At 34.1% G+C, this 12,219-nt stretch overlaps 1 protein-coding gene across 10 annotated transcripts in view; it reads right to left on the bottom strand.

Moving 5' to 3' along the window:
- PPA2 (inorganic pyrophosphatase 2) overlaps nt 1–12,219 on the bottom strand; it is a 96,690-nt gene that overhangs the window by 28,446 nt on the left and 56,025 nt on the right. The window lies entirely within an intron of this gene.

The raw sequence follows: 12,219 nt of genomic DNA, 5'->3' as shown, positions 1-12,219 counted from the left end.
AACATACTTTAATACTGTATTTTTGCCAAATAGGCAAATAGTAATGATGTAAATGAGGTAAAAAATTCAGTTGATAAGGTTCATTTTATACATAGCAAATGAACAATATGAGAGAGAGAGAGAGAGAGAGAGAAAGAAATATCTAACCTATGACATTTTTTACTCTGGAGACTTATCAAAGACACAATGAACTTTAATTATTTACCAAAAACAAAAAAAAATTAAATTTTAATCATGAGAAAATCATAACATTCTGTAATAAATATCTTTAAAATATTTATTGATATTACCAATATTTTAATGAATTAATATTAAATATTTTAAAATAATTTAAATAACTCTCTTGCCTACCAAAAAAGAGCCACAGCCAGTCCCCTCAACTTTTGATATAATATTGGATACTGAAAACAAGCAAAAAAAAGAAAAACACACTCTTACTTATTAATAAATAACTTCTTGGTACAAAAGGAAATCAACAGAAATCAATCCTGAGAGGACCCATACAAACAAGGATTTTAAAAGTAGTTATTATGAATACATTCAAGGACTTTCAGGAAAATATGGTCACAATGCATGAACATGTGGAAATCTCAGTTGAGGAATAAAAACTATGAAACTATCAAAAAAAAAAAAACCAAAAAACAAATGAGGGAGTATCTGAAATGAAAAATCATGAATTTCACAGCAGAACTTGGATGTGGCAAAAAAAATTCAGGTAAGTAGAAGACTGATCAACAGAAATTATGGAGTCTAAAGAACAGTAAGGAAGAAAGACTGAAAAGACAGGAAGAGAGTTTCAGTGACCTGCAAGACAATTAAGAGTGGTCTAAATACAGCATATACAAAAATTAACTCAAAATGGATGAGAGACTTGAATATAACACCTGAAACCTTAAACTAACTAGAGGAAAACATAGGCTGTAACCTCACTAACATCAGCCTCAACGATGTTTTTGTGGATTTGACTCCAAAGGCAAGGGAAATAAAAGCAAAAATAAACAAATGGGACCACATCAAACTAAAAAGCTTTTTTTGCGCAGCAAAGGAAACCATCATCAAAACGAAAAGGCAACCTACTGAATGGGAGAAAATATTTGCTAGTCATATATCTGATAATGGGCTAATATCCAAAATATATCAAGAACTCAAACAACTCAACAACAAAAAACCCAACTCAAAAATCAACAGAGGAACTGAATAGACATTTTTCCAAAGAAGACATACAGATGGTCAACAGGCACGTGAAAAGATGTTCAACACCACTCATTATCAGGGAAATGCAAATCAAAGCCACAATGAGATATCACCTCACACATGTTAGAATAGCTATTCTGAAAAAGACAAAAAATAACAAATGTTGGAGAGAATGAAGAGAAAAGGGAGCCCTTGTACACTGCTGGTAGGTCTGTAAATTGGTGCAGGCACTATGGAAAACAGTATGCAGGTTTCTGAAAAAATTAAGAATAGAACCACCATATGATCCAGCTAATTCACTTCTGGGTATTTATTCAAAAAATATGAAAACACTAATTTGAAGAGACATACACACCCCATGTTCATTGCAGCATTATATACAATAGCCAAGATATGGAAACAACTCAAGTGTCCATCAACAGATGAATGGATAAAGAAGATGTGGTATATAAACATAATGGAATACTACTAACGCATATATACAGAATCTAGAAAAATGGTACAGATGAACCTAGTGGTAGGGCAGGAATAGAGATGCAGACATAGAGAACAGAAGCGAGGACACAGCGGGGAAAGGGGAAGCTGGGTCGCAGTGAGACAGTAGCACTGACATAAATACACTACCAAATGTAAAAAACAGATAGCTATTGGGAAGCTGCTGCAGAGCACAGCTCGATGCTTTGTGAAGACCTGAAGGGGTGGGATAGAGAGGGTGGGAGGGAGGCTCAAGTGGCAGAGGATATGGGGATATATGTATACATACAGCTGATTCATTTTGTTGTACAGCAGAAACTAACACAATACTGTAAAGCAATTATACTCCAATAAAGATGAAAAAATTTCAGGAAAAAAAAAAAAAGGATGAAATCCTGCCATTTGTAACAACATGGTTGGACCTCAAAGGTATTACGCTAAGTCAGAGGGTGAAAGACAAATACTGTTTAATTTCACTGACATGTGGAATCTAAAAAAACAAACAAATAAAACAAAAACAAACTTATAGATACAGAGATTAGGTCAGTGGTTACCAGAGGGCAAGAGGGTGAGGGGCGAGTGAAGCGAGTGAAGGGGGTCAATGGTACGGGTGAGGATGGCAACTAGACTTTGTGGTGGTGATCACTTTGTAGTGAATACAGATGTCAGATTATAACGCTGTGCACCTGAAATTTACATAATAATAATTTTTAAAGTAGTCTAGAATATGTTTATTCTGAGTCTCAGGATAACGGCAAAAAATATGGGGTGAAAAAAATGTGAAAATATAATGGTAATTTCCCAAATGTGGCAAAAATATGAACTGACAGATCCACAAAGTTCAGGATATGCTAAGGAGGATGAGTAAATATAAAGGAAAGACCACCTTAGCATGCCACAGAAAAATTGCTGAACTCTAAAAACAAGGAGAAAACCTTTAAAACAGTCTAAGAAAAACAACATATTATATACGAGGTTAACAACACACTGACTGTTGACTCGCCATATATACATTAATATTTATAAATAGATGACTAATACAAAAAATATCAAATTGCACATTACAAAAAATAAATAAAATAACAACAACAAACAATGGAGGCCAAAGGAAAATGGAAAAAAATTAACAAAAAACTCTGTAACTCAAAATTCTATATCCAATGAAAGTATACCCCCAAAACAAAGGCACAAAAAGATAAATAAAATAACAACAACAACAACAAACAATGGAGGCCAAAAGAAAATGGAAAAAAATACCACCTGCTGGTGGAAATGCAAAATGGTATATACAGTCACTTTAGTAAAGTTTGACGGTTTCTAACAATGTTAAGCATATAATTTACCCACTGACCTATAACCCTATTCCTAGGTATTTCCCCAAGAGAAATGAAAACATATGTTCACACAAAGACCTATATATTTGAATGTTCACAGAAGCTTTATTTGTATTAGCCCCAAACTCAAAGCCCAAATTTCTATCAACAGGTGGATGGATAAACTGTGGTGTATCTACACAATGGAACACTATTCAGCAATAAAATAGAACAAACTACACTGATTACACGCAATATGCATGACCCTATAAAGCATATGCAAGAGAAAGAAAAATACCAAAAAATACTTGTCCTCAGCAATGTACAGGTAACTCTATAGAAACATAACTACAATTGTTAAAAATGCCACAATTTTAAGTACAAATGTTTTCTCCCTTTAAAATAAGTGAAAATGCACCTATTTTGAAGATATTTTCAAACTTTGCTCAAAACATTCATTTTTTGTTTATCAATATATATATGCATACATTTATTCATCAATTTAAAAAAATTACAGAGCACCTATAACATGTCAGACACTGAACTGAAAGCTTCTGTAGTCGAAAAATTAAATACCTAGACACAAACCTAACATAAAATGTAATGAGACCTTCATTAGTAAATCTACATCGATTTACTAAAAAATAAACAAGAAAGCCTGAATAATTGGAGAAATATATAAACATACTGTAAGCATTACTGTGAAATTTAATAGCTTAAAGACAGCAGAAATCCTTGACAATTAATTCTAAAAATTTGCCCAAAAGAATATATGCATCAGCAAAAAACCAAACAACTTTGAAAATATAGAACAAAAGGAGGAGGATTTGCCTTCTATGTGTTTTATTATGAGGCTGTTGTAATAAAAATAATGTGGAACTGGCACAGAACTAGATCACTGACACCAAACAAAATCCAGAAGCAGACTATCTGTATAAATAAGAATGCAATATATGACAAAGGAGACATTTCAAAAAAGGGGGAAGAGAAAAGATTTTTCTGTTAAGAGGTGATGAGAAAATTATTTATATGGAAAAAATAAATTCCGCACGGATTAAAGATCCAATTATAAAAAAATTAAAACAAAAGAATAGAAAGGAAATAAAGAAAAACAACTTTTTAACTATGGGATAAGAAGTTCTTACCCTACAAGAATCAAAATGCTAAAGTCATATAAAAATGATTGATAAAATGGAATACATCAGAATTTAAAATTTAAAATGTCTGTAAGACAAAAGGCAACACAACTTCTCTGCAGATAAGGAGAAAATATTTGCAACCTAAATAATAAAGAATTAATACCCCAAATATCTAAGCAACTCCCAAATGTCAAAAAAAATGTCAATTCAATAGAAAAATGGAAGGCACTATGCATAGACAATTCACAGAAGGGAAGATACAAATAGCCAACAAGTACATGGAAAAGATGCTCCATCCAAGCAGTAAGCAGAAAAATGCAAAATTAAAACAAAATACCGTTTTCATTTGTTAGATTGGCAAAAACAAAAAAACAAACAGAAAAAAACAAAAAACCTTTTAAATGCTCAGTGAGAGTATGTCATTGAAGCTCCAAAACATGTAAGTAGGTATTATTTATTTTTGCTTTGCGTCAATTAGGAAACTGGAGCTCCATAAGGTTAAGTAAGTGGCTCAAGATCTTAAAGGGAAGAGAGTAACTTCAATATAGAGTTGAACCTTGACCAACATGGGTTTGAACTGTGCAGGTCCACTAATACATGGATTTGTCTCAATACGTGTACTGCAAGACTAGTGACCCACGGATGGCTGAATCTCAGGATGCCTGCACTGCAGGTAGGGAGGGCCACCTGTAAAGTTACGTGCGGATTTCTGACTGTGCCAGGCTGGCGCCCCTAACCACCACGTTGTTCAAGGGTCACCTGTGCTATCTTTAAATATGAGTATGTGTGCGGAGAACATCATCAAATTTGATTAGGTGATTACATCTCCTAACTGAACGTATATCAGAATTGTTATCACTTATTCTAGTTCCAACACTGGATTATCCAACCAGCAAAGAACAGATTAACAGAATGGTTCTCAACTTGGAGGAACCCATCAGAATCACCCAGGGAGATTTATCAAACTATATACACATTCACATCTCTAACTTCCCAGCCACATCCCCACACAGAGAACCACCTATGCTTCCATGAAAATAATCCAGAGGAAAAAAATGAAAATGCTGCTTTCACTGGCATTATTTCCACCAGACCACAACATGAAGTGAGGAAAGCAGATCATCAGCCGAGGATTTTTGTTTTTATTTTTAGATAAAAGACAGTAACACAAATGGAGTGCCGTATCTCCTTGCCCATATTATTTAAAAGAAAAAAGATACTAGAAAATGTGCGCTCATGTTTGAAATTCTGTCCAAAGAGAGTTTAAAAAAAAAAAAAAGAGGCGTTTCCATTGCTGAGGGATGCTACCAAAGGAAGTGACGTAAATGCACAAAGCTCTCGTTTCAATGCTGTAAATGCTGTAGATGCTGCTCTCACAGAGATAAACGTGTGCGAGACCAGTCTCTGAACAAAGTCTGTGGGAAGCGAGAACATGTGTTTTTAATGACATCTTATAAACATTCACAAGAAATAATAGTTCCGTTCCATAATATTCACTGTATCATCACAAATAGAGATTCCAGCTCAGAAAAACTGTTTTGATAGCTATACTTACTTGGGATCCCTAAAAGATTCTCATGTTTTCCATACTGTTCTGCATATCTATGCTTAATAGCACACAGACTAATGAATAGTATCCTTCATTTTAGTTGCCTTTTCCTTCTCTATTCTCCTTTCCCACAAATTCTACTCTTATCAATGTCTGTACTAAAAATATGCTAACATCATGAAAAATGGAAATGAATACACTTCAAAATAAGTTAAAACCAAACAAAGCATTTCTACACCGAAGCCTATTTGTACTGCATCAGAAAAACCTCTTGGGAAAGACTTGGTAGAATTCTTTCCCAAAACATAAATATTTATTACCATTTCACAAGAAATTTTACATGACCAATAAAATGAAAACTATCCAGGTGCCTTGTATATAGAAATCCAAATGGTTTTTTAATCTAATTTTAATTGGAAGCACATAACCATGTGGCTAAAAGCTTAGGCTTTGGTTCAGCCAGAACTTCACTGAAGTTTCTGCTCCACCACTTAACAGCTTCCCTAAAGTACCTAAAAATGTGCCAATGTCCCCAAGAAATCTATCTCATGATCCTTTAATTTAAACTGTGTTTCGTTCAGCACTAACTCTGAAGATAATTTGGGTCTTTCTATTTCAGAAGAAGATAGGCTTTAGCCTGTCTAAATAATGGATTGAAATATTCCTAAAAAAACCAAAATTTAGGGAAGAAAAACTCTAGGGGTCATTTACTGATTAGAGGATCAACCCCACAGCTTTAGAGATGAAGAAAGCTTCAAGAGGTTATGTGACTTCTCCAAAGTCAGATAGCTAATACACACAAGAGAGGATTTTAGAATTTAGGCCTCCCCTATGCTTCCCATCGTAGGAATACGATTGAAGCCTGAAAAAACACTAGAAGAGGTCAAGGTTCAAAAAAGGGGCAAATGATTCCCAGTAATTTAATTCTATTCTTAATTATAGTACATTTCACTTGATTTGTCCCTGTTCCTCAACTGCATCCTCCCACATCCCATCCCTACCCACCCACGCCTATTAAGCCGCACCTATTAATGAAATCAAAGGAATGAAGATCAAAAGAGCCATCTTTTGACTGGGACTTCTAATCATCATTATCCCATTGATGCCTCAAGCATTTAAGAGCAAGTGGTTAGCACTCCCAGAAAGCAATACTGTCCAAGGCCACAAATACGTTTCTGAGGGGCGATGCGATGCAAGGGCGAAGAGCATGGGCTCTGGAACCCAACTGGATTCCAGTGGCTTCCGTAAGCCTTTAGAGAAGTCACCAACCAATCCCCTCCCCCAACCACCAGTGCCTCAGTTTCCTATTCTAATAAGAAAGGGAACACTAGCACATCTTGCTTGAACTTAGGTAAACATTAAACAGATATTCCAAAAGAAGCACTTAGCATGGTTCCTAGACATACAATAACTGTTCCAGAAATGTTAGAGCTTTTAGGATGACAATGGTGACATGCCCGCCCCTTTCTGTGCCAAAGAATAAATGCAAAGGAAAGCAAACGGAACTCCATTCTTTCTGGTGACAAAGGTTAATGTGAATATTTTCCCTAAGATTACTATGCTATGCCCTGTTTTTTCCCTAAATGACTAGATTAACTTGTGTTTTAGGAAGGAGATCAAATACCATATTAATTTGGCTTATTTTTAAAATAATAATTGCAGGGGCACTAGAAGTGTTTAGCACATGAAAATTTAAGTCAAATAGATTTGATTTCATGTGTTTATTCCTGCCTCGAAAGAAAATAAAAGAAACCTACATAGCTTTATTTGACTCTCAAATTTCTTTAAATGTAAGTTGAAATTCTACAAGTATGAAATACATATAAATTCTAATAATCTCAGGACAAGTGCAATGCTGGCCTTTGGAAAAGTCCTAACGACCTCATATAAAATAATTGCCTTATTACTCATGTAATTTATTCATCCCAGAATGTATCTACATCAATATAACTCTTCTGATTTTCAATTTTTGAAAACTTTAACATCACTGAACTGTCAATATTTATTACAGGACAACAGACAGTAGTTTTCATTTATTTAATACCAAACAAAGGAAATCTTTATTACTCTGCAAGTTGACATAGCTTCTAGGCTTAAATTACCTCCTTATGAGATTACTTCTCCTGACATAAGGTCCTTAGGCATCGTTGGCAGTCCTGAGGAGGCTCAAACATCTGTTTGGTGAATATCTGAAGCTCTAAGTCATAGAAGGTGGTTAATTTAACCAAGAGAGAAATTAAAAATGCCCTAGCATTTCAATCTTCTTAAAAAGCTCTGAACTTGCTTATTTCATAACCAAGCGCTATTATCCCTAACAGCCAAGGCATTCTCTAGTAATAATTTAGGTGCCCTGGGAGTCTTGTTAACTCTTTCAGGTCATTACAGTACCATTAAGAGCATTAGGGGCTGGAACCTAATTACAGTGCATTAAACGGTCTTAGCGCTCGCCATGTGTTAATGAGCCAGCTGAAGTGACCAATTTTCTATCAGGGAATAGAAGGAATTTGTTCTCAAATGTTATTGAGTCTTTCTGTAGATTTTCAAAGCGGCTACTCTGGTTTCAGAAGGCAAAACTTGAAGATTTAAATAATAATGTTAAAATTACAGAAGTATAATAGCCAGCAACCAGTTTCTTTCTAATTGAAATGTATTCTCTGATGCAATGGCTGGTTTTAGTTCAGTCAAGTCAAAGTTTAAAAAACTATAAACATTAAAACAGGATATTACAGCCCACCAAAGTCTGCACATGTTCATTAGGATCAAAGAAGTCATTTCCTAACAAATGAAACAACCACAACTCTAGAGCTTCCTTGCAGAAACATGAATGAGTCTGAATTAATACAGCAAAAAAAAAAAAAAAAAAAAAGATAGATAAAACATACTGTATATAAATTAAAACACACCTTTTTGTTTTCAAAACAGAAAAAATAGGTACTGACCATGTCAAAAAACAGCTTTTCTTAAGGTAGTAGAAATTAATAGAAGGAGCTTATTTTTTAAATGTCTAAATAACAAGTAAAATATATAGGAAATAATAAAAAATTTTCTGTATAAATTTCTGTATTACACACATCCTCAGAAGACTACAGAATTTTTAAAAATTTCCTGATAGTTACCCTTCCCTACATGTTTTTAATCCTTCTTCCTATTGAATAAAAATGCCAAGTACAGATGACAAATGTTTAAACTGTTAAAATACCACTCACTCCTTTGTGACAGGAATTTCAACTCATATACAGTAATTTATATTTAAAGTTACTGCATTAGCTATTTTAAAGTTAATTAAGTAGAAGCTGACCAACAAAACAAAACAAACCAACCATTTCTGACATGTATGGATTCTGACATGTATGAAATCAATCTCCCATGCATTTTCTGTAAAAATTTTTGGAAAATGTACACCAGCCAACAATAAAAAAGGAAAGGAAAGTAGAGGACATGAAAGAATCTAAGAAAGAATAGAACTAATAACCCAGAAAGGTAATGAAAAGAAATCCCACGATGACAGCTATGCAGCAGGCTCAAGGATACAGCCTGTCTAAAACCAGTCATTCAATAAACAGTACGATAAACGAAGTGAATGATAGTCACATAAATACTGTAAATGCTATTTATTAGCTTTCAACTTTCAGATTCAAGAGACAAAACGTGAAAAACAGTTATGGTTAAAGAACAGAACCTACACATTGGAAATGTTGACACTGTAGAACTCATAGTGTAGCTAAGGGAAGCTGGGCTGTAAAGGGCAGAGAAGGAAAGAAGTACAGAAACTTGGATGCCCTGGTTTTACACTGGGCAGCCACGAGCCACTGTTCAAAATTAATGAAGCAATAAATACAGCATGAAGTGTAATACCTAGAGGTATTAAGATAATGGATGAAGAAATATGGTAACAAAATTGAGAAATGTATAAGATGCTAAATTCCTAATCTTTGAAAGCAGCAACTTAAGTTAACAGGGAAAAGAAACAGAGGTGTGAGCACACTGATTACTGAACAGAAGCAACCACATGAGAACTAAAAACATATGGGGAAGAAGATATTAGAAGACTAGTGGAGCGGGGGTGAAAAGGGGGAAGGAGAACATTACTTTTCATTTTATATACCTTTCTTATACTTCTAAGTTTTTATTTCCAAATATATGACTATTTCTTATAATTTAAAATAATGCCATCCAAAATCACGTGTGTGTGATTTTAGAAGGTACACGTGGGAGGGACACACAATAAAATGTTCCAAAGTTGCTTGGCTTAAGATTAAAATACTGTTGATTAATTTTTAAAGATTTATAGTAGATAGAGAATAGCACCAAATTTTTAATACCTATTAGCTAGTCTTTATTTAATCATATGAATCCAAATATACATTTTTATCTTACTGCAGTAAAACCATAAGTTGTTATCAGAGACATTTCTTCTAATCTCAAAATCCTGAAGGCCCCCTCACCCTTGCCAAGGGTAACCCCATGTGCTTACGATACTTAAGCTCCTGCTGAATGATGTTAGGTACCTTTAGAAGATGAAATATTATGACACAAGATAAAGCTATTAAATATTGTAATCAAGTCATAGAAACTAATTTTGCAAAAATTCCTTCACAAATTTAGGAAGCTTTCAACCCCTGTGATTAGCCAGCACCTCTCCATTCTCATCCCCTCAAATTTCCCCCTTTAGAGGTGCTAATGAAAACACAGACGACACACCAGGCTGAGGAGTGAAGGAGAAAAGCAACGTTAGGAATGGTTTCTGTCCATTAATATTTGCTTGAGCAGCAGGACAACAGAAACTCTGTCTTTTGTCTGAAATCGTTTCATAGGAGAGCTAGATGATGTTAGAGACGTATGAGAAATATAAACCAAACTTGAGTTTCAGTGAAAAACAAAAGCTGCTACATAGGGTTACCTAGTATTCCATGATTTAGGACTAAAAAAAAAAAAAGCAAAAAACATTTGTACTGCAATCTCTTCAGCCTTTCAATTTGTACCTACATCTATTTTTTTCTTGGGTCTCTATCAAATAAAAGAGGAGAGAAGAAACATGGAATGTGTGGACTATGTACAGTAACGTGCAGGTAAAAGAAATGAGACGTCACAAAAGAAAATACAACTCTTCAAACTACAGAATTTATCTTACAAAATCTAGAAATGTAAGAGTACTTAAGTATTGGAACTACTCAGTGTGAACAATATGCAAATATCCTTAACGTAAATTATCCATTTTCCCCTGTATACCTTATTCATTCTGGAAATGAACACAAAGCACAATGTCAGCTACCATTTCAGAGAAAAATATGTCAGTAACACTCATCTAGTCTTTTAAGATTTTAAAAAGTTATTATGAAGAAGCATTGTTGTATTTCTCAAGATGAAGGTAATGTACATATTCCCTTTTAGTGTAATGGAAAAAAAAGTCCCTTTTTCCTTTCAAAGCAACAATTTATTTTAATTATTCTACTCTGATAATTTCACCTCAACCAAAATAAGCTTCAGTATTTCTGCATGTCATGGTTTTAGTATTTCTGCATGTCCTTCTGTTCAAGCATACACAACAAGAATTTAGAAGAGGATGCCCAAGGTGCAAGCCATCTCCATTTGGGGTATAAACAGAAATAAAGTGAAATAGTTACATGTTTTCATTCTAACCCTTAGGAAACTCTAGGAGTAAGGCACTTATAGTATGTAATCTGGTTTCAATACTGCTAGTTACAAATACTGTAAATTACACAAATAAGAACTGTGCAGTATAGTACGGTAGATGGACAACAGACTTTCTAATCAGACTGAAACAAGCTCAAATCATGTTCCACTATTTACTAAATGTGCAAACTTGGGAAAGTTATTCAAATCCTTTGAGATTCTGCTAAATTAAGGATAATAATATGTACTAGGACAGGCACCAGTGTTTGGCATTTGTTAGGGAATTTAAGATGTTAAATCACATCTCTAACAGTACTGGACTAAAGACTGGTTTCCTTAGATTCTCAGCCTCTCCAGTTTAAAGGGACATCCCTCAGTAGAGTTTTGTGACGTTAGTGTGTCACATCACAAATGAATTAGTTGAATGATTTGTTTTTGCTGGCTGTTGCATCATTATATTATCAGATAGCATATATATTATTATATTATCAGAATATTATTATATTCTCATTTGAGAGCAGCTAACGTATTAAAAAAATTTTTAATTGGACATTTATTTACTCTTGTTACATATGCATAGATAGGTACATATCTACATACGAGAAATGTGATAATAAACTGAGGGTAAGATAATGAGATAGATAAGAAATATTTATGGTTTATAGGCTCATCTCATATTTTAATTGTAGTTTTCATGTTTTCGCTTTCACCCTGAGGTTATATCAGACCCCTGCCTTTCTCAAGTACAAGCAAGAATGGCATAAAATCTCTCTTGCTGTTCCATGTGCAAGAAAAGGTTTTAAATGCACATAAATTAAAAGAGTTTAAAACGTAAGTGTTAATGAGTTTCAGTCAATTCAGAAATGGTATATTTTCCAGTTGAGGTAAAAACTGAGGTCTAGAAAAGACCAGGATC

This window comes from Hippopotamus amphibius, chromosome 13 (genome assembly GCF_030028045.1).
Source record: "Hippopotamus amphibius kiboko isolate mHipAmp2 chromosome 13, mHipAmp2.hap2, whole genome shotgun sequence".
NCBI classification, from domain to species: domain Eukaryota; kingdom Metazoa; phylum Chordata; class Mammalia; order Artiodactyla; family Hippopotamidae; genus Hippopotamus; species Hippopotamus amphibius.
Note: the sequence above shows the minus strand (reverse complement) of the source record. Positions and strands in the feature narration are given on the sequence as shown.